General features: G+C 43.8%; 1 long non-coding RNA gene across 1 annotated transcript in view; it reads left to right on the top strand.

Annotated features, from left to right (window-relative positions):
- Positions 1-22268, top strand: part of LOC142826496 (uncharacterized) — a 146451-nt gene that overhangs the window by 15797 nt on the left and 108386 nt on the right. The window lies entirely within an intron of this gene.

The following is a 22268-nucleotide window of genomic DNA, read 5'->3' on the forward strand; positions in this document are numbered from 1 at the left end:
ACAATCTACATTACACCTTATTTAGATAATACCGGACATTCATATTTTCTCATTTATATTTTCTCAATTTGTTTCCCGAACAGAAAGCTCAAATACTGGACTGTCTGGTTCAAAACTAGACACCTGGCAACCCTAGCAAGTGTCACATGGATTTGTATCAAATCAGGTTTTTTTACTATCTTAATTTTGGTCTAAATAAAAGGAGTAAATAGGACACCAATGAAATTCACAAATTATACTAAATTGGGAAGAGTTATGAACAATAGAGAAAAAATACAAGAAGACCTGGGCAGAAAAGGATCTTGGTCATAAAGTAATTATATTCAACTTGGAAAATTACAAGCTAACCAAGCTACAGAAAAATAATTAATACTTAGTGTGGGGGGGGGGGAATTAAAATGCATTGATACTAATGTGAAAGTAAACAGCAAACTAAACATGAGTGTTTAGTGTGAAGTATCTGCAAAATAGGCTTAACCAGGTTGGGGGTGCTTACAAAATGCAGATGCATCAGGACACAGGACAAGAGAGGTAGTAACTTCTCCCTGTGTAATCACACCTGGCATATTGTGTCTAAAGTTAGACATCTCATTACTTTAAAAAAAAAATGACAAGCCACAGGAGTGAAGAGAAAAGTAGCACAAATAGTCAAGGGCTGGAGGATTTGACTTAGGAGGACAAAGTTTAAAGAGCTACATTTATTCGGTGGGTGGGCAGTCAGTATGAATAGATCAGTCTATAAATATTTGCAGTTTGCTGCCAAGGCAGGAATTGTCTTGTGGTGGCACAAGAAGTAATGAAGAGTAATTAAAAGGAGCAAAATTATGATCTAAGGGTACGTCTAAACTACATGGCTCCGTCGACAGAGCCATGTAGATTTGTTGTTTTGGCAAAGTCAAATGAAACCGCGATTTAAATGATCGTGGCATCATTTAAATTTACATGGCTGCCGCGCTGAGCCGACAAACAGCTGATCAGCTGTTTGTCGGCTCAGCGCGGCAGCCATGTAAATTTAAATGAAGCCACAATCATTTAAATCGCGGTTTCATTTGACTTTGCCTATGTGTCTAATCTACATGCCTCTGCCGACAGAGGCATGTAGTCTAGACACAGCCTAAGAGTCCAAGAAATAGTCACCCAAGACGAGAGCTGAAAGCCTCATTTCTTAAGAAATTGAAAAATAGACAGGACAAAACTTTTGTAAGTGTACAGTGCTGAACCTTAGGTTGATAGGGAAATGAACTAGGTGACCTAATACTTCTTTCTTGCTTGCATTTTCTGCAATTCCATACTCACTTTATCCTTTTGAGTTAGCAAGATGTTGTTTGCTGGACTGAGTGTTTCAAACTGGGTCACGGTCACTTGAAGAGGTTGAATTTTCATTGCTCTTGTCATCATTAAGAGTCTCAGATTTTTAAGGTCAGAAAAGACCATTGTGATTATATCGTCTGACCCGGAGTATTAGCTTTTACCACAATAGCTAGAGTAGTAATTTCAAAGCCCTGATAAGAGTGTTTATATTGTGCATTTCTTCCTCGGGTTGACCCCCCACTAGCATCAGTCTAGTGCAATAAATAGGAGATTGACTAAGTATGTCCTGGAGACTAGGCCTGATGCTTTTTAGTTAAGTGTGATTATATTGGTGCCAGTTTGACCCAGGTTGTCTAGGTTCTATTCCTGGCCCGATCATTTGACCTGCTGTGTGATCCTGAGCAAGTTATAATGTTGTCTGTTCCTTGCTTTCATACTAATAAAATGGAAATAACAATGCATTCCTTCCTAAAGCTCCATAAAGAGATGGAAAATGCTACATATTTTGTAGTATCAGGGGGTATGTCTACACTAGCCACCCTAGTTCTAACTAGGGGGGCTAATGTAGTCATTTGAACTTGCAAATGAAGCCCGGGATTAAAATATCCTGGGCTTTATTTGCATGTTCCCGGGCGCCGCCATTTTTAAATGCCCGGTAGTTCGAACTCCGTGCCCGCGGCTACACGCGGCACGGGCTAGGTAGTTCGAACTAAAGCCCATAATTCGGACTACCGTTACTCCTCCTGCAATGAGAAGTAACGGTAGTTCCCAGAGGACAATCCTCCACTACTTCCTACCGCTCCCGGTACACTGCTCTGTTCTCAGGGTTTTTCTCTATGTGTCAGTCCCCACCCCTCCCGGACGGGATGTCGCTGTGGCTGCGGCTGAGGCTGCAGCTGCTCTGGAGCGCAGGCCTGAGCTCCTTCCCCTTTAGTGGTCCACCCAGACTGAGTGGCTCCCTGGGCTTTATATCTGGTCTCCCTTGCGAGCATGCCCACCAGAGCCGTGGGGGCGGGGCCCTTTCAGCCAGCTGGGCCATGGCAACTCCTTGCTGTTTAGTGCGGGGTAGGTATACCCGGTCACAGTGCTCATACCGCCTCAGCCTCCTCTTGTGCAGCTTCTCTCTGACGGCACAGGCACCAGCAGTCTGATAGGCACTCGGCTGAATGCTTTTTCTGAATTGAGGAAAGTCATCCATGCATAGTGTTCATGTCCAGGTGCTTCTCCACCAACTCCACTGGTGAACATGCTGTCTGTCATTCATTTTCCATTTCTAAACCCAAATCACCACTCCCAACTGGGCTCCACTATTGGACAAATGTGACTTGGCTTCTCTCACAGGTTTATGCTGGGGGACAGTAACGTAATTTCTCAGGAACTTTCAACAGTCATGCGTGCTAACTTAGTGCGTGTGTATATGACTTTTCCCCTGTCTCTTCAGGATTTTCTTCTCTTTTTGAACTGTGAACAGCACTTGCATAAGTCAGCATATACCATCTTCTCTCAAGGCTTTGATTGTTTCCACCATGTCTTCATCTGAACCTGCTGGCTTTCCAAGGGTCATCTTTAGCTGTGCAGCCTTAGGCTACATCTACACTACATGCTTCTTGTGCAAGAAGCCTTTTGCGCAAGAGTTTTTGCACAAAAACTTCTTGCGCAAGAGCATGTCCACACCTCAAAGCGCATCGCAAAAGTGATGTGCTTTTGTGCAAGAGAGCATCCATACTGCATGGATGCTCTTTTGCAAGAAAGCTCTGATGGCCATTCACAGAATGGCCATCAGAGCACCTGTACTTTTTTCCATAGGAAAATTGACATTGAGTGTCCACACTTGCCTTCTTGTGCAATAGCTGTAGTGCTAAAAGCAGTTATGCCTCGGAAAAGGAAGTTTACGTACGGCGGAAAAAGCCCTCTGTTCTGCCATTTAACTGCCCATTTAATTGCTCAAGAGCTCATTTGAGGTGTGGATGCTCCACAGATTTTTGCGCAAAAAAACCTTGTAATATAGACGTAGCCTGAATGTCTGCCTCTAACAGGTCATCAACAACCATGATTACCAGTTCACTTGAGGGTACAGTGGAATACACAGCATTTTCTTCACTAAGTAGCCCCTCAGAATATTCTCACCCTAGGCTTGTGTCCTGTTACAAGTAGTTGGTCCTCTACAAACTTTTGAATGTTCACTCCATCTTCCCTCCTTTTTGCTTCTTGTTCATGCAATTACATATTTTCTTTTGAGCAAGTCAAGAGCAATTGTTCAACTCATTACACAGCTCATCTAAAATTATATTTCTTACCTTTCTGACTGCTGGCTTTGCCTGTTCACTTGGTCTGTAGGCAGCAGCAACTTCTTCCAGAGTTATTTTCCATCTTCTTTTTGGCTCTTACTTTCTACTGCTTTCTTCGCCTCTTTGTTCCACTACCATTTTTCATGAGATTTTTGTCTACCCATCTTAGTGTATCCACAGAGTTTTTCAGCTTCTCGTATCAATGTGTCTGAAATCACACAAGTTGGAGCAACAGAAGAAAGAGTGGTATTTCTTTGCTCAAACTTTGCAGCTGTCTCCATGAACTAGTCTGCTTCTGTGCTATGCAGCCTTCATATCCTGATGCATTTTTCATTGCAGGAAAGCTCACACCAACTCCATTCATCAGTCACAACCATTGTCAGGCCCACCATCTTATTGATATATTTGTTTCCAAAAGCACTTCGTCACGGACTGAGAGATTTTATTTTTAATTACATATTTTCTGATCCAGAAGCTATTCAGTAGGTGGATCCAAGATTAGGTTTAAATTATATGTCTTTTTGCAGCTGGCATATTTAGCATCTATCATTTTATGGAGAGTGCTTTGCTTTTTTTTATGTACACTACTTAACAGTGATTAATGATTTTCATTGTTAGGACCAAAACTTTAATTAAATCTACCCTACGTGTTGTAATAACCAATAATGGTCTAAAGTGAATTATCTAAAATCAATTGAATTGAAGGAATATAGTGAAAAATCACTTCCTAGTTCATTAAATATGATATGAGCAATATACAATATCTAATTAATTTATACCAAAACCAAATGAGTTACTGTAGAGCTAAAGTTCCTCTGTAGCTGAAACTGTACACACTTAAGACTCTTGCCTTTTTTACTTCATGGCAAGTGGTTTTCTAACCTTTATAGCAAATCCAGGAGTCTTTTTTTCTAACAACATAGGAAAGGGTCACCATGGGTCATTTGAAAGTTGCAATAGTAAACCTGAGTGTTGACAGCATGCAGTTTGACACATCTGTCTTCAGGATGTCTTGCTGGCTAACAAAGTGGGAATACAATTTGTGTGGGAGTTCACATGAAACTTTAGAAGGATCAAGAAAAGCATAAGTAGCTAGATATAGAAGATAGACTCTGTCCCATGTTCTGGCCCCAGTGTGTGACTCGAGCTGGGGTTGAAATGGCACGGACCGCCCGCCCCCCCCTGCTCACAAACCCTGAGCTTGTAGTGCATATCAATGTAGGGAATCTGGACTGTACCACAGTCCATAATTTAGAGCATCTGGGAGCTGCTCTAATTTATACCAAGGGCTACTATGGTCCCTGGTGAATCTAGGGGTATGTCTCCACTGTATCAGCTATAGTGACAGAAGGGGCTTGTTCAATTGATGTAGGTAATCCACCTCTGAGAGGCAAGAGCTAGGTAAGCAGAAGATTCCCCCCCCCCCCCTCCTCCCCACACACACACCTGCCTCACTGTGTCTCCCATGGAGATTAGGTCATCTTAACTCTGTGGCACAGGGCACAGAACTTTTCTAAGCTCTGAGCTACACAGCAAGGTTGATCTAAGGTTTAGGTATGAAACAGGCCCCAGAATCTGGAATAACCCATGAACCTTTAGGCTACGTCTACACTGGCATGATTTTCCGGAAATGCTTAAAACGGAAAAGTTTTCCATTATAAGCATTTTCGGAAAAAGCGCGTCTACATTGGCAGGATGCTTTTCCGGAAAAGCACTTTTTGCAGAAAAGTATCCATGCCAATCTAGACACTCTTTTCCGCAAAAAAGCCCCGATCGACATTTTTGCAATCGGGGCTTTTTTGCAGAAAAGAAATCTCTGCTGTCTACACTGGCCCTTTTCCGGAACAGTTTTCCGGAAAAGGACTTTTGCCCGAACAGGAGCAGCATAGTTTTTGCGGAAAAGCACTGATGATTTTACAGTAGATCGTCAGTGCTTTTCCGGAAATTCAAGGGGCCAGTGTAGACAGCTGGCAAGTTATTCCGGAAAAGCGGCTGATTTTCCAGAATAAGTGGCCAGTGTAGACACAGCCTTAATGTTTCATAGAATCATAAGATTGGAAGAAGAGGTCAGCCCCCTGCTCAAAGCAAGACCAATCCCAACTAAATTATCCTAGCTAGGTCTTTGTCAAGCCAGGATTTAGGGATGGGGATTCCGCCACCTCCCTACGTAACCCCTTGCAATGCCCCACCACCCTCTTACTGAGATAGCTTTTTCTTAACATCCTCATACTGTCATTTGTCAGCACTGAGAACAGCCTCGCTCCATCTTCTTCCTTCAGGTATTTGAAGGCTGCTATCAAATCTGTCTCCCTCTTCTCTTCAGTAGACTAAATAAGCCCAAATCCCTGAACCTCTCCTCATAAGTCATGTGCTCCAGCCCCCTAATCATTTTTGTTGCCCTCCACTGGACTCTCTCCAGCACATCCACACTGATGTTTTTGTTCAACAGTATTGGAACGAATGGTCTTTGAGGTCTAGAGCAACATAGCAGCACATGCTTCAGTGAGTATCAGTGTTTGTGTTAAAAATGATGTGATCCTACACACTGAAGAAGATTGGATATTCTAATTGTCTGAGGATATTCTGCATCCTGGGAAGAGGGAGACACACCCAAACAGACCATATTATATACATGAGTTACTGATGGGCTCAGTGACTAATTGTACAGCTGAACTGGACTCACCCAGTTACTCTGATTCCTTTCATGATTATGAATAAATTTGCATTACAATAGTGCCCAGAAGCTCCCAGTCATACCCCTGAACCTCACTGTGCTAGATGCTGTACGAGCTCATAATAAAAAGACAGTCCTTCCCGCAGAGAGCTTGCAATGCTTTATATCAGTCATTTTCAAACTACCGGTAACAACCCACTACTGGGTCGTGGAATGTTAGGCACTGAGTCTCCTTGTTGTAGGGTGATCAGGTGACCAGTGGGGGGGTTCTAGGGCAGGCTTCCTGCCTGGTCTCACTCCATGGACTGCATTGTGTGCAAGAAGCAGTCGGCAGCAGGTCTGGCTCCTAAGCAGTGGGGCCATGGGGCCCTGCATGATGCTCCTGCCACATTAGCTGATTTCCCAATGAATGGAAACTGGGGGCGGTGCCTATGGGAGAGAGCAGCGTGGCCTTTGCCTAGGAGCCACACTTGCTGCTGGCTACTTCCAGGTCAAAGCGTGGTCCATGGTGCCAGGAGAGATAGGAAGACTGCCTTAGCACCCTCCACTGCACCATAGACCAGAACCCACTGGAGGTAAGACTGTGCTCCAATTCCCTGCCTCAGCCCTGAGCCCCCCCCCCCCCAACCTAGAGCCCCCTCCTTCACCCTAAACCCTTTATTCCTGGTCCCAGACATAATTATGCTGAGTCACAGGCATCAACAATTTTCTTCAACTGTGTCATGAAAAAAAAAGTCTGAAAATCACTGCTTTATATTTATATAAGTATTTCTATTGGTTTAGTATTATTCTTTGATCCTCCAATAAAGCTTCCAAAAGAAAATGCAGGTTTATCTGAGGGTTTGCTAAATACGGAATCATCAATTTGTCTCTACATCCAGGTTTTCCTTCTCTGATAACTTTAAGGTTTGGGAGCAACATTTATTTTTGTTCAGGTCCTGTCTACAATTGGTGCCTTTTGCATTTCTGTTCCCTCCAGGGTGTGTCGAGTGCTGTCACAATATCGAGCTATTACAGAAATCAAATTTCAGGACCTGTGCTGCACTGCCAGGGTACCATTTTGTCTGTCGTCCTATCATATGTGTCAGGTTGTATTGGGCACATTCAGGGAGGCTGCCAAAGTGTTTGAGAGTGCAGTTGGCAGAAGAAGAAACAGCTGGTCCCATCAAAGCGATCACATTCCTGGGCATTAAATTAGATTGAGAGTATGAAATGATGCTTGCCTGGGGATAAGCGTCACCATCCTACAGGGTTTGTGGCTCCGCTATCTCTGCTTAGGAAGGTATGTTAAAGTAGTTGCAGTTGTTCGCTAACGAGGCACTTGAACTTTGGAAGTACAGTCACCTCATGCAGGCAAGGTAGGCTTTAGCAAACGGGCTTTCTCCCTGTCAGAAGTTCCAGAGGCATCATATTGTAACACAAAGTAATTAGCCACTTAACTTTTGCCACTGGGTACCATTTTAGGGATTCTTGGTACATCGCTTGGCTAGCAGACAAAGTTGGTGCTAATGCAAGGATGAATTATTTATGAGTGTGTCATGTGAACATACATTTGAATGTATTTGTGAGCTACACGGTGAACTGGCAGCTGGCTGGATATACTTGGGAGGAGATAGATCACAGAGAATGAATACAGCAATTGTCTATGTCATTTCTTATTCTTAAAATGGGAAAAATACACAGTAAATATTGATTTGTACGTGGGGACCACTATAGCTGTTTCTTACTATTGTGGTAATAACTATGGGTATGTCTACACTACCACACTAGTTTGAACTAGGGTGGTTAATGTAGGCAACCGAAGTTGCAAATGAAGCCCAGGATTTGAATTTCTCGGGCTTCATTTGCATCTTGCAGGGCGCCATCATTTTTAAATCCCCACTAGTTCGGACTCCGTGCCCACGGCTACACGCGGCACGGACTAGGTAGTTCGGATTAGGCTTCCTATTCCGAACTACCGGTACACCTCGTTCAAATCCTGGGCTTCATTTGCAACTTCGGTTGCCTACATTAACCACCCTAGTTCGAACTAGGGTGGTAGTGTAGACATACCCTTGGTTGTGATGACAATAGAAGTTTTCTTTTTTTTCTTTCAATTTAAGACAATAAATAGATACACACAGGTTCTGTCTATCACTTCATCCAAGCACTTCATAAGCCTCAAATCATACACTTAGGTAAGAGAAAGAATGGCTCATATAACAGAGGTGGAAGCTGAGGCACACGATAATGCAGTGAGATGACAATTGCATTCTAGGCTCCTGAGTGCCGGACCAGTACTCCAACCAGTAGGTGAGAAATTCCCACTTGCCATCTATTGGAATGCACTTTAATAGTGAGATTCCTTTTCACCTCCTCCCATAGAAGCATAGAAACCTAGGGCTGGAAGAGACCGCAGGAGGTCATTGAGGTCCTGCCCAAAGCAGGACCAACCACAACCAAATCATTCCAGCCAAGGCTTTGTCAAGACGGGACTTAAAAACCTCTAGGGATGGAGATTCCACTATCTCCCTTCCAGTACTTCACCACTCTCCTAGTGAAATAGTTTTTCTTAATATCCAACCTAGACCTCCCCCACAGTAACTTGAGACCATTGTTCCTTGTTCTGCCATCTATCACAACTGAGAACAGCCTCTCTCCATCCTCTCTGGAACCTACCTTCAGGAATTTGAAGGCTGCTATCAAATGCCCCCTCACTCTTCTCTTCTGCAAACGGAATGAGCCCAAATCCCTGAGCCTCTCCTCATAGGTCATGTGCTTCAGCCCCCTAATCATTTAGCTTGCCCTCTGCTGGACCCTCTCCAACACATCCACATCCTTTCTATACTGAGGGGCCTAGAACTGGATGCAATACTCCAGAGGTGGCCTCACCATTGACGAATACAGGGGAATAATCACTTCTCTAGATCTGCTGGAAAAGCTCCTCCTATTGCACCCTAATATTCCATTCACCTTCTTGGCTACAAGGACACACTGTTGACTCATATCCAGCTTTTCATCCACTGTAATCCCCAGGTCCTTTTCTGCTGAACTACTGCTTAGCCATTCAGTCCCCAGACTGTAACAATGCTTGGGATTCTTCTGTCCCAAGAGCAGGACTCTACACTTGTCCTTGTTGAACCTTATCAGATTTCTTTGGCCCAATTCTCCAATTTGTCTAGGTCACTCTGGACCCTTTCCCTACCTTCCAACATATCTACCTCTCCCCCTAGCTTAGTGTCATCCACAAACTTGCTGAGGGTGCAATCCAGCCCTTCATCCAGGCCATTAATAAAGATGTTCAACAAAACTGACCCTAGAACCGATCCTTGGGGCACTTTGCTTGAAACCAACTGCCAGCCAGATATCGAGCCACTGATCACTCCCACTCCCATTTGTGTTGGAATGGACAACCCATCCTTTCTTCTGGGAGCACATACTCCTGCGGCCACATTAGGGAGCTGCTAAGTGCATTTTTAAGTTATCTTTGGATGTGATTTAGCATCTGGAAACAAAGGGAAAAGTCATTACCAAGTGACCAACCAGTTCTCTGCAGACCATTAGCAAGTATTTCATTGAACTTTAGCTGCACTATCCCAACTCTTGAAAAATATTGTGTGATAAATTGAAATTGCCTCCTTTACTTTCACTTTGTGTTCCCATTGCATAGACAAGGAGCCTGCATCATGGGCATTTCCTCTGTTTTAGGACTCCTTTTTGGAATTCAAGTAAACCTTTTTCAGTCAGGAGCATTTGAAAGGTTAATATGCAAAACTGGATTAATTTATCAAAGCACCAAATCCTGTAGAGACTTTTTTTAATGCCAGATCCTTTTGACTGTAAAAAGAGCAAGATGTATCAAGGGAACAGTCACATATGCATGGAAAATTAATTCAACCACAGGAAAGGCAATGGAGAAGTCTATATATTTTAGAAATGTGCGTCTGTCTGTCTGTTCATCTATGAGTCCATTTGTTCAAGAACATCTCCTAAACGATAAGAGCCACCATCACAAAATTTGGTAGGCAGTTTCCTCGTCTCCTAACTTAAAACAAGGTCAGGATTTGGTTGTGCCAGGTCAATGGGATGTGCCTGGAATGTGATTGTTTCTTATGACATGGAAATGGAGGGGTTTGGTATGAGGTATAATTACGCTATGGAATGACCACACAGTGGCCGCAAGCACCCACTTGAGAAGCTGCTGGCCAGATGTGCCCAACACCTTGGCATGCCCCAGGGAACAGCTGTTGGCAACTGCAGAGCCCCTGCCCTGCCCCTGGGATGGGCTAGGCAGCACCTGCATGCCCCCCTGACACCTGGGATAGTGCCTGGGAAGCACCAATGAGAGGCCTATGCAGTCCATCCCATCCCTGGGCCAAGAAGAAGTTGGGAGCCAGAGTGCACTACTTCCACCACCAGCAGACACTATGAAGAAGCCAGCAAGCCAGGGTACACAGCCCCACCCCGACCCCGGGCTAGACTTGGCCAATGCTGAGTAAATCTTCTAGTACTAAGATATGTAACTGTTAGTTATTAGACTATTCAGTCTACAGAGATATTTAAAAAAGCTGTACATTAGAAAAGCATAGCCCTTTAAATGAAATTGTAATTAGCTGTTTTTTTCTACTGAAAAATAAATGCAAATGGTCATTAAAAATAGAGGTATCATTAGAAATTTACCAGCTTTCCTTTCACACCATCAAACCATTTCCCTAAGATTGGTGGGTTCTCCCCTCCTCACCACCTTCCCCACAGAGAGATATACAGGGCAGCTCTTCAGATGGAGAATTTCTGTGACAATGTAACACTTGCAAAATAATGCACTGTTTTCAGCAACTCTATGGAGATGCATAAAAAGTATTAAGTTTACTGCAGGTGCCATGCAAAAACTCCCTTTAAAAGAGCTTTTAATTACTGTATTTCATTGTTTAGAAGCCATCCTCAATTGCCTTTTCCATGTGAGCTCCAGGGGGAAGCAATTAAATGTATGAGAAAGCCACCTTCAATTTAAAGCTGCAGGAGGAAGCAATTAAGAATAATAGAATCTGTGGCTTCTAAACAGAGATATACGGTATATGAAGTTTCTGGAGACTGTATACTACTCAGACCTAGTTAAAGTAGATTGTAAATTTCAAGCGGAAAGTCATAACCAGTTGCACAGCCTATGTTTATTCCTGAATGCCTTAAGAGCAAAGAGGCTGATCCTGAAGGGGCCTCCTTACATTTCTTTGTCTATGTAAGGAGACGTTAGATCAGGTTTAAATTACATGCCAGAGTGGTACCAAGTGTGCTTTGTAGAAACAAGGGTCTGGCCCAGATTTTTGGTGGTGTTGCAGCATATGCTAAGTTTACCAACATTGATTTTGCTTAACTGGATCTGAGTGAATATTTAAAATGACCCCGTTCTTCCCCCCCTCCCCGCCTCAGCCCCAAACAGTACTAAAGGGTTGCATTATATGTGGCACAGAAATAGATGTTGACATGCCTTTTAGCCATTTTAGAAATGCCTTGACTACTTCTTCCAGCAGCTCGTACATAGTAAGACTGTGGCATGTGCATCAGCAGAAAACAGCAATAAAGTGAAATACCCTTTCCTTACAATCAGGGCCTGATCCTAGAAGGTGCTTATACCTCCTAGCAAAATTCTCATCAACTTTAATGGGGCCAGTACATGCTAGATTCAACCAAGGATTATTAATTAACCTGGATGCACCTTTTTCTGGGACACTTTCCGTTGTATTTCATGACGGAGCAAAGTCCACTAATTAATGCCACCACAACGTATTACTGTTTCATTACAGCTGGTTGTATACCTGCAAAGAAGATAAAGCCTTTTCTTTAGTACCTGACTTAATTGATACCTACAGGTCAAATTCTATATCCCTTAATCAAGCTTAGATACCACAGATGCTCTGAGGTACTAATAATGATGTGCATCAATATTAGAACAACATTTGGCCTCACCTTCTGATATTGGATAACAGAGAGAAATAATCAATATTTCCTCTTCATAGACTATAACATTAGTAGCCTTTTTATATTTATACTCTGGACTTTACCTGTATTTAATACCATGACTAAAATGGTTCCTCTAGTGCTGGATTTTCATTTTAGGGCTTTTCATTTTAGTCAAATAATTTTGGGGATCTAATAGCTCTTCATGACTGTATCTCCTTGCTTTGTCAGGTTTCTTTAAGTGTTTTCTGTTTAGTAGGGTTAAAGGGACAGACCCGTATTAAAGCCCTCCTGCAATGTCCCATATTTTCTTTAAAATGGACAAATTGTCCCATATTTTCTGTCCCTGCCCCCCAATACTATCAGGTTCTGCTGCTGGCCAGATCGCTGCCCTCCCACTGGCGGAGCAGGGTTGGGATGCAGTAGCCAACAGTAGGGGTGGGTGCGCAAGGAGCGAAGTTGCAGCCCATGCAGCCAGCTGCATCTCCTGCTGGTTGCATTGTATGCCAGTTATCAGATGCAGAGCCCTGCACCCTGTCTTGTTTGCAGGTGGCACTGGCCATGCGCTGTGACCTGACTTGAGAGCATAAGCAAGTGCCAGGCAGCAGCCAGTTCTATGTCACCTCTGCTGCACACGCATTAGCCCTCTACATAGAATCATAGAATAATAGGACTGGAAGGGACCTCGAGAGGTCATCGAGTCCAGCCCCCCGCCCTCAAGGCAGGACCAAGCTCCGTCTACACCATCCCTGACAGATGTCTATCTAACCTGTTCTTAAATATCTCCAGAGAGGGAGATTCCACCACCTCCCTTGGCAATTTATTCCAATATTTGACCACCCTGACAGTTAGGAATTTTTTCCTAATGTCCAATCTAAACCTCCCTTGCTGCACTTAAAGCCCATTACTCCTTGTCCTGTCCTCAGAAACCAAGAGGAACAAATTTTCTCCTTCCTCCTTGTGACACCCTTTTAGATATTTGAAAACCGCTATCATGTCCCCCCTTAATCTTCTTTTTTCCAAACTAAACAAGCCCAGTTCATGAAGCCTGGCTTCATAGGTCATGTTCTCTAAACCTTTAATCATTCTTGTTGCTCTTCTCTGTACCCTTTCCAATTTCTCCACATCTTTCTTGAAATGTGGTGCCCAGAACTGGACACAGTACTCCAGCTGAGGCCTAACTAGTGCAGAGTAGAGCGGCAGAATGACTTCACGAGTTTTGCTTACAACACACCTGTTGATACAACCTAGAATCATATTTGCTTTTTTTGCAACAGCATCACACTGTTGACTCATATTCAACTTGTGGTCCACTATGACCCCTAGATCCCTTTCCGCCATGCTCCTTCCTAGACAGTCGCTTCCCATCTTGTATGTATGGAACTGATTGTTCCTTCCTAAGTGGAGCACTTTGCATTTCTCTTTATTAAACCTCATCCTGTTTACCTCTGACCATTTCTCTAACTTGCTAAGGTCATTTTGAATTATGTCCCTATCCTCCAAAGAAGTTGCAACCCCACCCAGTTTGGTATCATCTGCAAACTTAATAAGCGTACTCTCTATCCCAATATCTACATCATTGATGAAGATATTGAACAGTACGGGTCCCAAAACAGACCCTTGCGGAACTCCACTTGTTATCCCTTTCCAGCAGGATTTAGCACCGTTAACAACAACTCTCTGACTACAGTTATCCAGCCAATTATGCACCCACCTTATCGTGGCCCTATCTAAGTTATATTTGCCTAGTTTATCAATAAGAATATCATGCGAGACCGTATCAAATGCCTTACTAAAGTCTAGGTATATGACATCCACCGCTTCTCCCTTATCCACAAGGCTCGTTATCCTATCAAAGAAAGCTATCAGATTAGTTTGGCATGACTTGTTCTTCACAAACCCATGCTAGCTATTCCCTATCACTTTATTACCTTCCAAGTGTTTGCATATGATTTCCTTAATTACCTGCTCCATTATCTTCCCTGGGACAGACGTTAAACTGATCGGTCTGTAGTTTCCTGGGTTGTTCTTATTCCCCTTTTTATAGATGGGCACAATATTTGCCCTTTTCCAGTCTTCTGGAATCTCCCCTGTCTGCCATGATTTTTCAAAGATCATAGCTAAAGGCCCAGATACCTCCTCTATCAGCTCCTTGAGTATCCTGGGATACATTTCATCAGGACCTGGTGACTTGCTGACATCTAACTTTCCTAAGTGATTTTTAACTTGTTCTTTGTGTATCCTATCTTCTAAACTCACCCTCTCTCTGCTTGTATTCACTACGTTAGGCACACCTCCAGACTTCTCGGTGAAGACCGAAACAAAGAAGTCATTGAGCATCTCTGCCATTTCCAAGTTTCCTGTTACTGCTTCTCCCTCCTCACTAAGCAGTGGGCCTATCCTTTCCTTGGTCTTCCTCTTGCTTTTAATGTATTTACATGCTCCCTCTCACTGTTCTCTCCCTGCTGTGCCCTTTTACCTCTCCCCCTAAGTCATGCTGTCCTCCAGCTCCCCACCAGCAGGGTGCAAGTGACAACAACCAGCCCCTGGTTAGAGAGAGCTCAGTTTACCAGCAGCTGGGCTGGCACGTTTCTTCCTTCTTTCACTGCTTCTGGGTGGGCTGGCATCTCGGAAAAGCCCAATATCCTTTGGCCTTGGGCACTGGCCAGGAGGAACTGAGCCCCACGTGTGTCAAAACCCCACAGAGTGCTGGCATGGGGAAGCCTCTCTGCCCCTCAGCTAAGCTCTGGAGTGGCAGAGGTGGTGGGAAAGATTTCCAGCCCATTCATGCTGAAACCTGCAGATGCCACAGCAGTTCCCCCCCTCCGAGCAGGGTCTTACCCTCTTTACCCCTCCCCCAACCCATCGCACCCTGGTTCCTGCCCCCGAAGGGTCCTGTTGCTCCATCCTATAGCCACCCTCCCATATACAGCCACCTCTCTGGCTGGGTTCTCTGAAGCCCCTGCGGTAGGGTTCCCTGGGGACTGGTGCCCAATACATCCTCAGGACATATCCCCTTCCTGTCCATGCTGTAGCTGGGTTGGACAGAAGAAAGTTGGGTTTTGTCGGTGGCCAGCAGCAGCCTGGAGGTGTTAGCTTCTTTTCAACACTGCAAGGGAAGGAAAAGACAAGCCGCTTCTAGGTGCAGGGTAGGAGTAGCGGGGGTGGGAAGGGGGGATGAGCTCTGCAAAGACACAGGCCGTCCCTTCTGTTCCACACAATTCTGAAAGGTGGCTGCTGGACATGTTCTGGTGTGAACCCTGGCAAAAAATTGTGTGTGGGGGGTGGGGATGGGGTAGGGGACAATGTGTGATCCTTCATGCTCCCCTCACCTGTTGCCTTGGGGTGGCACCAGGTACTGAGAGAGGTGGCTCTGTTCTGAGGGCCCAGCCAGTCATGGAGGGCAGAGAGCAGTAGGCAAGGAGCAGAGGGCCTGTCACCCTTCATGTGACAGAGGCATACAGGAGCGTGTGAATGTCACCTCTCAGCATGTGCGTGTGTTGGCCCTCCATGTATGAACCCTAAAGCCTTACAAATAAGAAGGTAAATAAAAATAATTCAGCTACGCAGTATTTCTTTTTAACAGGGACTCCGTCAATTTGATGTTAGTTGTAATGTTTGTATTACAATTGATTACCATTGAACAAATACGAATGAGTAACTTTTCCAGATGTCCTGTATTCAGCACAGGGAAATGTGGTCACCCTATATTTACTGTTCTACATTTTTAATTGTAGAGAAGACATCATTCAATTATTTCTTTTTAAAAAGTTTGAATGCCTTTCCAAAGATCACCTGTTTTTAATAAACTTAATATTTTAAATATATTCAAGGATCATATCGAGCAATATGATTATATACTGATATGTAATTAATACTTTTTAAATTCTTTTAAATTCAACTATTATTTCACTGTATGATCCTTGAAACATGTACATTTCATCTCTGTGAGTGTGTGTATACACACATGCACATAGTACAGATATCAAGCAAACACATATCTCATGCTATCAAAACATCAAGAGTAACAGTATTTATCATTTATCATGCCTCTCCTAGAGAATGAGCAGTGTAAAAACAAGGTCTTGTGAATAAGAGAGGGTATGTCTACACTACCCTCCTAGTTCGAACTAGGAGGGTAATGTAGGCATACCGCACTTGCAAATGAAGCCCGGGATTTGAATTTCCCGGGCTTCATTTGCATAAGCGGGGAGCCGCCATTTTTAAAACCACGCTGGTTTGAACCCCGTGCAGCGCGGCTACATGGGGCACGAACTAGGTAGTTCGAACTAGGCTTCCTTGTTCGAACTACCGTTACTCCTCATTCCACGAGGATATTGAATGTAACCCTGCAACCTTTACTCATGTGACTAGTCTCATTGAACCAATTGAACTAGTCACCGAGTAAGTGTTGCAACATTGGTTACAAAGAAACAATATAATCCATATGGTTACTGTAGTGCTTCTGAAACTCTATTTAGAACTCAATGGCTTATGTCCTATTCAGTATGTCTGTGTCCCTTCTTGTTTAAATAGCAAACTTGGAATATAATGGAGATTACTTTAATTTTAATTAAGTTATATTTAACTTTTTATTATATGGTTACACACATAAGTAGGGTAATCACTGAACACAAATTTGACATATTTACTGTAGCATGATCCAAGCAATTAGTATTAAAGTATGAAGGAAAAGCATCATTTCACTCTTTTAATTTGACTTTATAATTAGATAGGAACTAGATTCCAGTGATATATAGTTGTATTTTATGGGAGGAGGTTGGAAGTATGATTTTAGCTGTGCAAAACTGTTATTAATAATGACAATATATAAGGTATAGTTGTTGCATTTTTTAACTTCATATCAAATATTTCACATTTCTGTGAAGTGTTATTCTTCTTGGAGTGATATCCCTGTGGATGCTCCACTCTGAGTGCTGGTGCAGCCTTGTGCCAGCGACCATAGATTTTTCTAGCAGCGCCCTGCCACACTGCTCATGCGCCACAGCGCCTCCTCATGCCGTTGGTGTCTGTTAGGCATGCGCGCGGTGCAACTCCTCAGTTCCTTCTCTACCATCCTTGGCAGCAGATGGTGCTCATCTTACTTGCCCTTTCCTCATTGGAAACAACAAGAAAATCCATTAAATCTCCTCAGTTTTTCTTCACTTCTGAGTTTTTGAGCTCTACCCATCCGTTTTCTCATTTTAAAAAAAACCCAAAGCACCCTTTTTCCCCATTTGAAAAAAAACCAACAGTTCTTCATTTTTTTGGTCAATGTGTCTGGTTCCCCAAGCTTTAAGCACTGTGACTTGTACAGAGAGGCCATGCCTACTTCAGGTGGCCATGCGTCCTGCATCAAGTGCCTCGGGGAGGTGCATATGTTGGAGAAATGCTTGTCCTGCTCCAACTTGACAGAGAGAGCTCACTGAGATTGCACTAATGGACTGAAGATTTACCTATATGAAAAGTCTCTTCAACCTTCACGGGACAACACACCATCCCACACCAAAGACGTGGACAAACCAAGAGGTATGGACAAAGGTCGTCCCTCTACTCGTCTGATAAGGCAAAGGTCAAAACCTGGATTTCTCCAGCAAAATCACTGCCTTCGGCACCGAGCACATCCAGGATGTACATAGGTGACAAGCCCAGCATCTCAGGCACGGCACTGCCTAACCACTCATCGCCACACAAGAAAGCTCATTCTGAGCCCAAACAGAAGTTGGTGACACCGACCCATGTCACCGGCTTCCATTACTCCGACAAAACATCATAAGTTGGTGCAGAAGATGGCACTGGAGACGGTGCTGGATACAGCACCCAAGAGACCCCCCCCCCCACTGAGATGCCTCCACCTCAGGCATCGACTCTGACTCCGCCCTTGGCACCATCCATGTCACACCTTGGATCGGCATCATTGCATAACTGTACTCAGAGGGTCTGTGCTTCCTTAGCACCACCCCCACCAGCATTAAGGTGTGCTCGATATGTTCACCCAGGTCGCCATCTCTTAGTGAGGCAGTCAGCAGTCAACATGTCAGCCCCACTCAGTGACTCCCACTATGGGATCGCTGCTCCATAAAACCATCTCATGATCCACTACCACCTCACTGGTACTCTCACCATTGACCTTATCCACCACCTCCTTACCCAGGTCAGTGGTACTCCTGGGATACTTGGTGCTTCCATAGGAGCCACCGCACATCCTTTTATACTGGCCAAGAGACCACCACATTTTCCTCAGCCTACATCTAGGAATATGGCACCAAATTCTCCAGCACAATCAGCAGAGGAGCACTCTCTCTCTCTGAAGGACAGGAGAGATCCCCGTCTCATCGCCTGATGAGGCCATCATCCCGACCACCCTACCCCCGACAAATGACACCAAACAATTTCAAGAATTGTTTAAGAGGGGGGCCCTTGCACAAGAACACGATCTGCAGGAGGTGCAGAAAAAGCAGTGAAGACTCTTGCGTTCCTTACAGCCTCCCACCTCTTCCTGGATTTCATGCCCGATGGGCAAGGCTATTATGGATTCTGCCAATAGCATCTGGCAGACCGCAGCATCAATCACATCTACAAACAAAAGGGCTGACCATAAATATTTTTTCCCAGCCAAAGATACAGATTCTCATATCCACCATCGAATTCCTTGGTGGTGAATGCTGTCCTACATAGAATCATAGAACTGGAAGGGATCTCAAGAGGTCATCGAGTCCAGTCTACTGGCCTCCTGGCATGACCAAGCACCATCTAGAGTCTAGACCATCCCTGATAGATGTCTATCTAACCTGCTCTTAAATATCTCCGGAGATGGAGATTCCACAACTTCGCTAAGCAATTTATTCCAGTGTTTAACCACCCTGACAGTTAGGAAGTTTTTCCTAATGTCTAACCTAAACCTCCTTTGCTGTAGTTTAAGCCCATTGCTTCTTGTCCTATCCTCAGATCTCCCTTTTGATAAAAAATCAATCTTTTTTCAGCCAAAATGAACAAAGTCCTACACTCCATGAAGGACTCCCAAACTACATTACGAATCTTAAGCATGTATATGCCGCCTAACAAGAGGCTCAGGTACAACTATAATCCCAGACATAGAGGGCTGCATCTAGACTGGCAAGTTTTTCTGCAAAAGCAGCCACTTTTGCGGAAAAACTTGACAGCTGTCTACACTGGCCGCTTGAATTTGCACAAGAACACTGACGATCTAATGTAAGATTGTCAGTGTTCTTGCGCAAATACTGTACTGCTCCCGTTCGGGAAAAGGCCCTCTTGTGCAAAACTGTTTTGCGCAAAAAAGCCCCCATGGTGAAAATGGCGATCAGGGCTTTCTTGCGCAAAACTGTGTCTAGATTGGCACGGACGCTTTTCCGCAAAAAGTGCTTTTGCGCAAAAGTGTCCGTGCCAATCTAGATGCTCTTTTCCGCAAATGCTTTTAATGGAAAAATGTTTCCGTTAAAAGCATTTGCAGAAAATCATGCCAGTCTAGACGCAGCCAGAGGTGTGTATAGACAACATCTCGATATGACTTCAGGCAGAAACATAGGCCACAGAAATGCAGAACTCGGTGTCACCAGCAATCCACAACTACCCAAACTTCATTATCCGTACAGCAAATTTGAAGGTTTAGTCGAGAGCCAGAGAGAAATCTCTAAAGTGGTGATACCATCATCTACCCACCTTCAGTTTACCCACTGTCTATGGTCCTTCATACATCAATGGATGCAGATCACATCAGACTGATGGGTACTAGAGGTCGTCAAAGTGGGCTACTCCATCCCTTTCATTTCCCTGCTTCCTACCCCTCTTCAGGGACCCCTCTTCAGGGACCCCTCTCATAAGGTTTTGCTCCAATAGGAGGTCCAACACCTCCTACAATTAGGAGTGATAGAGCCAATGTCAGCAGCTTTCCAGGGAAGAGTCTTCTACTTGAAGTATTTCCTAACACAGAAGAAAAATGGCAGATGGAGGCCCATTTTAGACCTAAGAAAACTCAACAAGTATGTAACAACCACAAAATTCAAGAAGGTGATGCTAGCAACAATTATATCTGCATTGGACCATGGGGATTGGCTCTTGGCTCTTGAACTCCAGAATGTGTATTTCCACAACATGATCCATCCAGCGCACAGACTATTTTTATGCTTTATAGTCAGCAAACAACACTATCAATACCATGTCCATGAAGGTTGCCTTTTTAGTGGCCATAACTTCTAGCAGGAGAGTTGGTGAGTTAGCAGCACTAATGGCTGACCTTTCATACACTATATTCACCAAGAACAGAGTAACCCTTTCACCCCAGTCTAAATATCTCCCAAAAGTCCCATCCCCTTTCCACATTAATGAACCCATACACTTATGTGCATTCTATACGAAGCTGCTCGCCAGTCCTTCACAGGCGATGCGACACTCCTTGGACATCCAAAGGGCACTGGCCTTCTACTTTGATCAGATAAAACCCTGGAGAAAAGTAACAAGACTTTCCCTGTCATTCACAGACCATTCTAAGGGCCACGCCATCTCATCTCAGAGGATATCCAAATGAATTTCCTCTTGCATCCAGATATGTTACACTATGCATAACAAGCAACCACCAGACACCACCACTGTTCATTCCACAAAAGCCATTGCCTCTACGACAGCCTTCCTCAAAAGCATGCTGTGAGAGGACATTTGCAAGGCAGCCACGTGGTCATCCAACCACACCTTCATCAAACAGTATGCTCTCGGTGATTGCTCCATCCATGGTGGTTGGACAAGCTGTACTATCCTAAGTATTAGGGCAGGGCTCTCAACCCTCCTCCACAATGTGGAAACTGCTCTGTTGTCATTCAGAGTGCAGCACCCACAGGGATATCACTTGATTTTTAAAAAAGTTACTCACCCTGTGAAGTAATAGGGGTTCTTCGAGATGTATGTCCCCCATGGGTGCTCCACTACCTTCTCTCCTTCCCCTACTTTGGAGCTTTTTTGGTGGCTTACAACCAGGGTAGAGATGGAACGGAGGGGTTGAACTATGCACGCACCTAAAGGACATCAATGGCACGAGGAGACACTGTGGTGCAAGTGCAACGCTGGAGGGCACAGCTAGAAAAATCTCTGGACACTGGCACAAGAATGCACCAGCACCCAGGCTATGTCTACACTAGGATTTTTTGCAGAAGAGGCAATGCAAATGAAGCGCTCATTAGTATTTCCTCTTACTTCATTTGCATAATCTCTTCCAATTCATTTTGCACAGGAGGTTTTTGCCTCTATTTTACAGGTATAAGGATCTCGTGCAAAAAAGGGGGTTTTGCGCAAAATGGACCTGTCCACATTGCTTGTTTTTGCACAAAAACCTCTTGCACAAAACGGATCAGAAGATATGATGCAAATGAAGCATGAGAAAATGCTAATGAGTGCTTAATTTGCATTGCCTCTCCTACAAAAAGTACGTAGTGTAGACAAAGCCCCAGAGTGGAGCATCCATGGGGAAACACATCTCGTAGAACCCCCGTTGTTTCACAGGTTGAATAACTCTCTTTTCTTGTTTTTGAACACTCATTAACATAGAGATCTTGATAGGTTAACTTTATGCAGCCAGTTCAATAAATATTAGGTTTTTATCCACATATATTTGTCCATTGTACATATGCATTATAACAATTTATTTCTAAACCCTCAATTTGTTATTTTCCTTTATTACACATGAGAATTTTAAGAACATCTAAAATTATTAGAAAACACAACATTGGGAACATTTCTTTGTGCCAAAGAGGAGTTCTTACTGTTGAAAATTTTATATACATTCATTATTCTTGTCTACTTTCCTTCCAAAAGGCTTGTTGTGAAAGATTATAGATAGAAAATGCTTACACACATGTGCATATACATACTCTCTTATACTATTTATTTGTATATACACGCCCACGTACTTATACTCTGTGTATGTGCATATGTGTATCGGCATACAATACTCTATTAAAATCAATCAGGTCATATACATTTTTAAATTGATAGGGAAAAATAAACTGATTGACCAACAGTTTCTGTAGCATGCTATGTTATATCAGTTAGAA

This window comes from Pelodiscus sinensis, chromosome 1 (assembly GCF_049634645.1).
Source record: "Pelodiscus sinensis isolate JC-2024 chromosome 1, ASM4963464v1, whole genome shotgun sequence".
In the NCBI taxonomy this organism is placed as follows: Eukaryota; Metazoa; Chordata; order Testudines; family Trionychidae; genus Pelodiscus; species Pelodiscus sinensis.